The sequence below is a fragment of the Brassica napus genome, chromosome C3 (genome assembly GCF_020379485.1).
Source record: "Brassica napus cultivar Da-Ae chromosome C3, Da-Ae, whole genome shotgun sequence".
Lineage (NCBI taxonomy): Eukaryota > Viridiplantae > Streptophyta > Magnoliopsida > Brassicales > Brassicaceae > Brassica > Brassica napus.
This window is the reverse complement of record NC_063446.1, coordinates 12,825,255-12,834,667: the sequence shown is the minus strand read 5'-3', so window position 1 is coordinate 12,834,667 and position 9,413 is coordinate 12,825,255. Positions and strand designations below refer to the sequence as shown.

The 9,413-nt window shown below is 36.6% G+C and overlaps 1 pseudogene; it reads right to left on the bottom strand.

The window, feature by feature from the left end:
• Nucleotides 1-2,347: 2,347 nt before the first annotated feature.
• On the bottom strand, nucleotides 2,348-5,927 carry LOC106408309 (annotated as a pseudogene).
• Nucleotides 5,928-9,413: the final 3,486 nt, after the last annotated feature.

Here is a 9,413-nt window from a genome sequence, read left to right as displayed (position 1 = left end):
TTGGTCCAAAAACTTTATATACACACATAAACTTTTAAAAAATATTGGTTATGTTCAGGTGACTCTGAAAGGATAACATTTTCATTTTCTTTCTGAAAATAACATATATAAAATTATACATAATTTTACAACATTATATCATGAATCCAAAATAATAAACTATACTAAATGCAATTAACACAGTTAATTTGATACTAGCCTATCTTGAAGCATTTAAATTATAGTTTAGTTGAGATGAATAAATGCAATCTAATATATTCAAAAAAATAATCTAATTGATCAAAATGTTTATAAGCAAAATAAAATATATGTTAAAAAATCTTCTATTAATTTTTCATACATATAAATTACAAAACGGTTCAAAGCTCTTAAACATAAAATTACCATTATAAATTATATATTTATTTCCATGCATGAGTACCAAAGGAATAAATTTGGTTTTGATCCGTGCAGATCTTCTTCTTTTTCATCTGAGGTAAAGATTATCTCAGAATGCTTTGTCATACCCAAAACCTTCCCTGAAAAATGGAAAGAGCCATACCATTTTACACTAATGGATCACTTCTTGCTCTCTTTGCATTATATCCAAAAGGGTCTTCTCTTTCTCAAACCATCAACACCATCTGATGATGCAATCAAACCAAAAGTCTTCATGGAGACTTTGCTGCAAAAACTCAAAGTCTGGATGCAAGGAGCTTCTGTGTCTTATATCTTTAATCTGTCCCATGTGGAACAAATTGCATCAAGTTTGTTTGCATAATAAAAGAGTCGACCGGAACTGGGATGCAGACCTATCTTTATGTCAAGTAATATAAATTCTTGATATAGTATACCATATGAAGGTCTGCATCCCAAGATAGAGTATTAATATATTCAGAACTAACAAGTAATTACATCACAACCAACAGATACTGCTATTCAAGTTGCCACGTGCGTAACTGTTTGATTCAGCCTTGGTCAATTTTTGAGGTTTATGCACTACGATAAAACACGCAAAATCCGACGGCCATATTCGTCGGAATGTCGTCAGAATGGCCATATTCCGACAAATTCCGACGAAAACCGTCGTCGGAAATATCTGGTCGAAAAAAAAAGTTCGTCGGAAATTCGTCACATACAAATTTAGTTTATGACATGCAATCCCAAGGGAAGGTGTCTAATCTTGAGCTTGTAGTAGGAAGTTTGCATATAAGGATGTGTAAACATAAAGAGTAACTAGTTTAGTGTGTGAAAGAACTTCATCTATGTTTCTGTTTCTAATATGAGTTCTCATCAGATACGCGAAGCTGACATTTCTCGGCTCTCCTTTGCGGTCGAGTTAGCAGAAGAATTTATGGAAGGTGTGCTCTATAGTACTCTACCTTCTCTTTTGTTAGTAATATGCCTCTATGAATACTGACTAGCTTCTATTTTCATTGGTTCATGCTACTAGATTGGCAGAGTAAAGGTACTTCCCTAACTCTGATTCTTTATTCTTGATCATTTGAAACTTTCGAAACATTGTTTCTGATTATCTGCATATCCTGTAGGGACAAGATGTTGCTTTCGTCATTTTTTTTTTGTCTTTTTGTGTGCTGCAATTATGAATCTCTGATTGCTCTAATCTGCAGATACTGGATGCGTTAAACAAAGGAGAGATCCCATCAACAGGGTCACTAGTTGAAGTTTTCAATAAAGATATCGTTGAGAGATGTGTGAAACAGTAGTACCATGAGAGGAAGGTAAAATTGCGGCTACCTATGTCTGAAGAACATCTCCAAAGTACCCATGAACCGGCACATGATGAAGCTTTAAAAGCATTTGATGCTCAGCATTTTGGAAGACAGCATGCAAAGAAATCTGTGGATCAGTTGGATGACCAAATGAAGGAGGTATGAATCCCATATGCCATCTAAATTTCTATCAAGTATCTTATACATTCCTGTGACGTGGAAATATTATGCAGATTATTTTTGTCTTCCTTCTCCTCGTTATAGTTTAATATCTTTCTTTTAGGACATTGCTGATTACCCTGTTCGAAATCTTGAATTTGACACATGGTCTTCTCTTATCCAAGACGGAACCGGATTGGCTGGTTCCTAGTGAAAGTTCAACCTTGTTTCTGACAAGCCTTTTTGAAGCCAGACCAGAGTATAGATCTTCAGGAGTAGAGTCTGGAACTAAGGGAATAACCATGGATTAAGGAAGATTTAAGATGCTCAACTTAAAAGTACTCTCATATCTAAAAAGGAGAGATTCCCATCTTGCAAATTTTCAAATTATTTAAAGTAAGAGCTCACATCATTTCAGGCTGATTTTTATGTTACTGTAAGGCCTTAAAGCTACAAATCTTCTACGTCTTACTTTCCAAAACTACCACATCTTTCTTATAATTCTGGATTTGACATTATTTCTTAGTAGATTGTAATCTCAAAACATGGTATAAATCAGTGTTTCTTTTATTAGATGATTTTCTGTGTAATAATGCGCCTATTGCAAACATGGTAAAGATCATGAGTTTGCTGTTTCCATGATGATTCATGTCTCCGCTCAAGATGGCTAAAGAACTTATGTTTGAAACTGATAGGTTTTAGCTATCGATTACTCTCAGATCTGTACGATTGTAAACTCTCTTTTTATAAACTGTGAATGAACAAAGCTTTGAAGTACGATTACGGTTAAGCTCTCATGGCGAACTCAACAGCAATCGTCAGTCTCATAGCGACTGTAGAGCATGAAAACGGAAAATACATTTCCCTCTCTTATTTATAATATACCAAAGACTTCTAAACCCTCTCTCTCCTTTAGAGTCTTCAGATATATCCTTCCACTTCAAGTATCTTCAAATCCTCTCCATCCAATGGCAACTCTTCCAACTCCTCTGTTTCCACTAGATCCTCCTTCGACCTCAACTGTCTCTTCTTCTTTCGATAGTACGCTTGATGATACTTATCAGAAACTCTCAGTGTTTTTGAATGTTAAGGAAAAACAAACAACAACGGGCAAACATGCTGTACTCAGTTCATCATTATCCTACCAAAAAATACAATAAACATTTGTGTCCTGTTAAGTGTTGCGCAAAAAGAAAAAGAACTAATCAACAATCCCACTGAGTATATGATTAGTAAGAGAGAAGAGAGGTACAGAACTTGATGCATCTTCTCTGCCTCCAAAATGTGTTTTGCTTTTACAAAAGCTGTTTCTTTTCCGCCAAATCTGCACCACTCACGTATCTTGCTACAAACGAGACAAGCCTGAACGGTGCACCTATCAATGGAGCGTCGACAAGAGGCACACCACCACTTGCTTCTTCTTCTTCACCTACTACAACCTGTGATTCCACATCTATCTCCCCATTCGGATTCACAGAAACCGGCACTGTTTCTTCTGTTCACACCTGATAAGTTTCTATCTAATGGTGCAGTTTCTATGTCTCCAGAGTCATCAGTTCTAATCAACTCGTCGTGAATGGGTATTTCTTCTAAGGTATCAGACTTCTGTACTTCAATTGCTAGGCTCTCAGGGGTTGAAGCAAAAGCATGCTGCGATTGGTTTAGCTGAATGCACAACTCGTTCACCTGACAATGTAGTAATAATAGTAACGAGTCAGATTATCAATAAACCAACAAGTTAAGTAGGTAACTCAGTAAAATCCATATCAGTACATCTCACCTTCTCAACAAGTTCAGCATTTTCAGTCATAAGCTTTTCAACTAGAGTACAAGCTGCTTCAATCTGTGAGTTTAATTCTTCCTCAGAAGCACCCTGTATCAAACCATCATAAACCTTTTCATACATTTTTTTCTGAGAACTTCATTGGAAAGGCATTATAGTCTCACATTAATGTTTTGGAACTAGAACTTTGCAATTTGGGAGTATTCAGAGCCTAACCTTCACATTACTTTCATGGTTTTCACGTTGAACTTGAAGATTGGATACAGTTTCCACAAGACTTTTGTTCTGCTCCTGAAGATTACTCCTAGAATCTTCCAGCTTCATTACCTGCCAAACTTTGTTTTAATCTTCATAAACTCTCACTTGGGATGAAACACATAAAAAATAAAAGATGAAACACATACCTGTGCTCGCAGTGTTCCAATTTCATTGTTCAGGCTTGAAATCATTTCTCTGGATGACTTTTGCAGGATTGAATGTCTATGATGAGTATACCATGGCCATTTTATTCTAACTCTAAAGACACTTTACCTAAAAATGCGCTTTCTAACTCTTAAGACAGAGTTACCTCCGCAGCTGCAACTGAAGATTTTTCATCATGATGAAGGTTCTTTGCTAGTCTTGCCTGATTGACATCATGAAATTTTGATTAAGCTGAAGAAGATGCAACAGTTATCTTAATATGAATGGAGACATACCTCTTTCTGAGAGAAGGTAGATCTTTCGTCAAGCAGTTGTCTCATTTTGACTTCTGTACTAGACTGCCAAATATATTTTAACAAATGTCAGAACTACACATAACATGTTGCTACATATGAACTGTAATGATGGTACTAAAGGAACGTCCGAGGATTGAAGATGTCTCACCATTTCATGAACAAGCACGTCGTTCTTTGTTTTAAACTGAACAAGTCTTCTCTCCAACTTTCCTGCATAAACACAATGTTACTTTTACCTTCCGGTTGCAGATGATCCAGAAAAAAAAAAACAAAGATATGCATAAAGCTGTACGCTATTTTCTTTACTAACCTCGTTCAGTTTGAGAGCTTCATTCTCAGTTCTCAAATGCAAGAGCCTTTTGTCTAACAGGGCCTGTGAAACACCGTGTTATTTTGACCTTAAGCTTGCAGATATTAATGCAGAAAAATAGCAAATCAATCGATTTATGTTATTGCTTCAGTAACCTCTTTTTATGTAAGCTTCATTCTCTGTTCTCAGATGTGAGAGCCCCTCTTCTAACAGTGACTGTAAAGCAACATGTTATTTTGACCTTCAGCTTGCAGATGATACAGGAAATAACAAAGCTATGATACGGGCAGGTGTTATTTTTCACTAACCTCACGTTGAATGTGATCTTTCTGTTCTCAAATGCTCAAGCTTTTCTTCTAACAGTGCCTGTAAAACACAAATATTAGTTTCACCTTTCAGCTTGAAGATGTGCCACTTATCTTAACACAACTCGGGCTAATAGGGCTGGTGGCGCAGTCCCCACTTGACCAATTTGAGATTGTCCCTGTTCAGATCCCCGAAGTAGGCTTAAATACCTATGTGAGTATCGGAACCTTCCTTTATCCGAAGGCTCTAAAAAGCCCTCAATTTGTATTCGTTTTGTTTCTCAAATGCTGAAGCCTTTTGACAAATTGATGACAGTAAAAAACACAAAAGTATTTATAGAAAATTTATATTAGACTAAATAAGTTACCATATATGTAGTCTATATAGTGAATATTGTAACCTAATTTCCTAAATTAATATGGAATAATATATATAGATAATAGTAATTTTTTTATTCTAATATATTGATATATATCTTAATATTGACAGTTGGATTTGGGTCGATCTTCGAGATCTCCCAATACCTTTCTATTAACAATGTGATTAAGGAATGAAAATATCTTCTTAATGTTAATGTACAATGTGTATATATAGTAGAGAATAAACAGAGACTAAGCAAACGTCTCTGACTCAACAGCCTCACGTGGACATCACGTGGTTACTATCATAATACGCCCCCACAAGCCTTAAATCTGGAGCAGGAATAGGAAGATAAAGGCTTGAGACTGATAATCTGGACAAGAGGAATCGAAACGGAGCAGGTTGCAAAGCCTTTGTCAGAATATCAGCAAGATTGTTAGCGGAGGTGACATGGAGCGTGTTGAGATAGCCAGACTTCATGCGATCCCGAGTAGTGTGGCAATCAAGTTCCACATGTTTGGTACGCTCGTGAAAAACAGGATTTGCCGCCAAATGAAGAGCTGACTTGCTATCACAAAAGAAAGTAACGTACTGACACTAATCAAATTGAACTGAAAAGATGGAACATAGAGAACGTCACGCAAAATCAAACGGTCAGAAAGATGTATTGTGCCTATATGATTAATGACCTCTCTAGTACCATTAGGAAGTGTGACTGTGGTATGAGAACCCGGTTTAGTATCTGAAAAAATGTGAAATCAGAACATACATGACAAGTAGCACCGCTATCTATTATCTAAGCACCACTAGGAATACGGGTACTAAGAGAAGAAAGGCATTGATGTTGAAAAGTAAGGCGGTTGTTCTCAAAACGTAGGTTAGAAGAGGGAAAAGGTATTGTACCTGCAGTGGAAAGAGGAGCCATGAAATCTGGCAAGTGGACAAAATCCATGAATGTGGAGCTGATTGCTTTTGAGGATACAAACATGTGGGATGTGGTTTATTTACCTGAAGGGAAGCATGTCATCGGCAACAAATGGGTCTATAAAATCAAATACAACGCTGATGGCACTGTGGACAGATTCAAAGCTCGTTTGGTTGCAAAGGGATACACGCAACAACCTAGTGTTGATTATATTGACAAGTTCTCCCCCGTTGCCAAACTTGTTACTGTCAAGATGTTATTGAAGCTTGCAGCTGCTCATAAATGGAGTCTCACGCAAATGGATGTTACAAATGCGTTTTTGCACGGGGCTTAGACGAAGAGATTTACATGAGCCTTCCTCTTGGCTACACTCCTCCACCAGGTGTTACTCTTCCACCTAATGTTGTCTTCAAGTTGAATAAATCCATCTACGGTCTCAAACAAGCTAGTCGACAATGGTATCATACTTTTTTAAAGGTGCTTATCAGTGATGGTTTTGAGCAGACTCACGCTGATAACACTCTTTTTGTCAAGCCTGTTGGTTCTGTCTTCATTGTTGTCTTGGTTTATGTGGATGATATTCTCATCACGAGCAATGATGATAAGGCCGTCTATTCTCTGAAGAATGTTCTTCACAATGCTTTCATCGATTTAGGGTTCTTCGATTTTTTCCTCAATTTTCGAATTGATTTAGGGTTTTAATACGTTTCTAATTAATTTAGGGTTTTCATCTGTTAGATCTACGGTTTATACTAAGATTAATCAATTTAGGGTTCTTCAATTTCGTCATTAAGTTTTCTTCTTACTAATACTCGATGCTTTTTTTGCAGATATCTTCTCAAATCAAAGGAGTACACTTATTTTAGTGGTGAGCTTCTCGTTCCTTCCATATTGTTATGAGATTTTAATTTTCTGTTTTAGTGATTTACGAAACCTTATTCGTGTATTGTACGTAGACTTGGATCTGGAGTACTAGTTTATTTTTACAATGGACAAGAATTGGGTTTGGCTACCAAGGTATGTGTATGTTTTATTATATATTTTCATTTTTTTGTTTAAGTATTAAGGTGTTTGATGTTTCGAAATGTTTGTTACTTACAGGGATAGCCTTGAGTACCAGTGGCGTTGAGAGGCTTACTCCCGGATGGTCCAAGGATTGTAGTTACAAGGATGTGCAGCTTCTTTAACAGACTTTGTCAGCGAGTTCTAGACCCTGAGAAGCTAATATCTTTGGAGACTGAGCTTGTAGAGACAATGTGTGAAATGGAGAGGTATTTTCCCCCATCTTTGTTCGACATAATGTTTCACCTTCCCCTACATCTGGCAAGGGAGGCACGTCTGGGTGGTCCGGTACATTTTAGATGGATGTATCCATTTGAAAGGTACTAACTGTAAATTTTGTGTTTTGGTCTTCTCTTGTTATTTTTTAAACCATAGACTGTATAACTGATTAAATTCTTGATATGCAGGTACATGAAGACTCTTAAAGCATTTGTAAAGAACTATGCAAGGCCAGAAGCTTGTATGGCTGAAGGATACTTAGCTGGAGAATGTATAGCATTCTGCTTACAGTTTCTACAGAATTCTGTACCAGTTCAAGAAAAGATAAACCGCAATGAAGATGTTGAGACAAATGATCTAATACTTGAGGGCCGACCATTGAAGATGTAAACAATATTCCCCTTGGACCCAATGATGTAATTGTCAAGATTGAAAAGGTGATTAAGAAGGAGGCTTATTTGTGGAGAGCTAGTCCTGAGATGTCTACCGTTGGTGATGCACTTCATCTCAGCATCGCTTGGCCAACTCAGAAGATAGATATTATTAATCAGTCACCATATAGAGTTTCGCCATTATCATCTTCACCTCAGGTAAACTTTTGGAACATTCAAATAGATGGGTTGGAATTGTAATGAACTTTTGACTTATGCTTTGCTTGCCATTTTTTGGTGATAGAGTGCTACTAACAGCATGGACACCGGTAAATCAAGTCCAGAGAAGAAGTGACTTTTGTTGGATTGCTTTAGCTCAGCAAATACTGTCGCTGAAGGCTGTGTCGTTTCAACAAATCCAGAGGATAGAGTGCACTTTGTCCCGTTAGGCGAAAATGCTTGCAAGGTCTTCGTTCTTGTGGCAAAGATTGGAGATGCAAGAGTTTGGAGACCAAATGCAGAAGTTGAATTCATATTCGATGCTCTAGGTACCATTGTGGCTTGGCCTAGTGACAAAGTTATATTTGTCTGATGCTTGTATGTTTGATAGATATGTTTGAAAACTTTGGTGTGTTGCTGGGAATGTTTGTGTCGTTGGATGTGTTGAACTTCAAGGTGTTTATGTATGTCAGCTGGATATGTAAACTTTTAATGTTTAATATTAATTATGTTTAATATTAATTTCCATTTTATATTTAGATTTAATTATATTATGATTTAAAAATTTAGAAAATCATGAACGCTACAAAAATGAAATCTGTAAAAAAAAGGCATCGAATATCGGAAATCAAATGCTATATTAAAATATTTATATAACAAAAGGGCAACCGCTATCTAATTAAAACATACTGTAGCGGAAAGGAAAAGCGTTATCTTAAGTGGAGGACCTATTATCGCGGCCGATGATACAGCGTACCTAATAACGGTATGGTATCGTGATAGCGTTTTTCCGCCGCAATTAATACTGGATATTCTTGTAGTGAAAGCGATCAAGGGCAATACGAGAAGGGATAGATAAAAGAGAGTTGAAAGAGAAGATGACTTAGAATCAATTGGATTTAATCTTCGTCTTCCCTATAATAAGTTTCTAAAAGAAAATTCAAAGTAAAGTTTGCAAGGGTCTCGATACGGGTATGTTGTAGGGAGATCGATTGTTGTATCTTCAAGATAGACGCCTACGAAACTACACACTATTGTAGGGGCGAAATTATGTCTTAGGAGATTACTCAAGCAAACTTCTATCAAACCACAGTCGATTAAGTTGTGAGAAGAAAAAACATAATCATCTTATAACTTTTTATAAGGGAATAAATCGAGTAGGATTTATAAAGGTTTATAAATTATCTACGACTGTGAAGTAAGCAAACGTATTAACAGGCATGGCTAATCCGCGGTTTACCGAAATGATGTCTGATCTGCAGTTTACC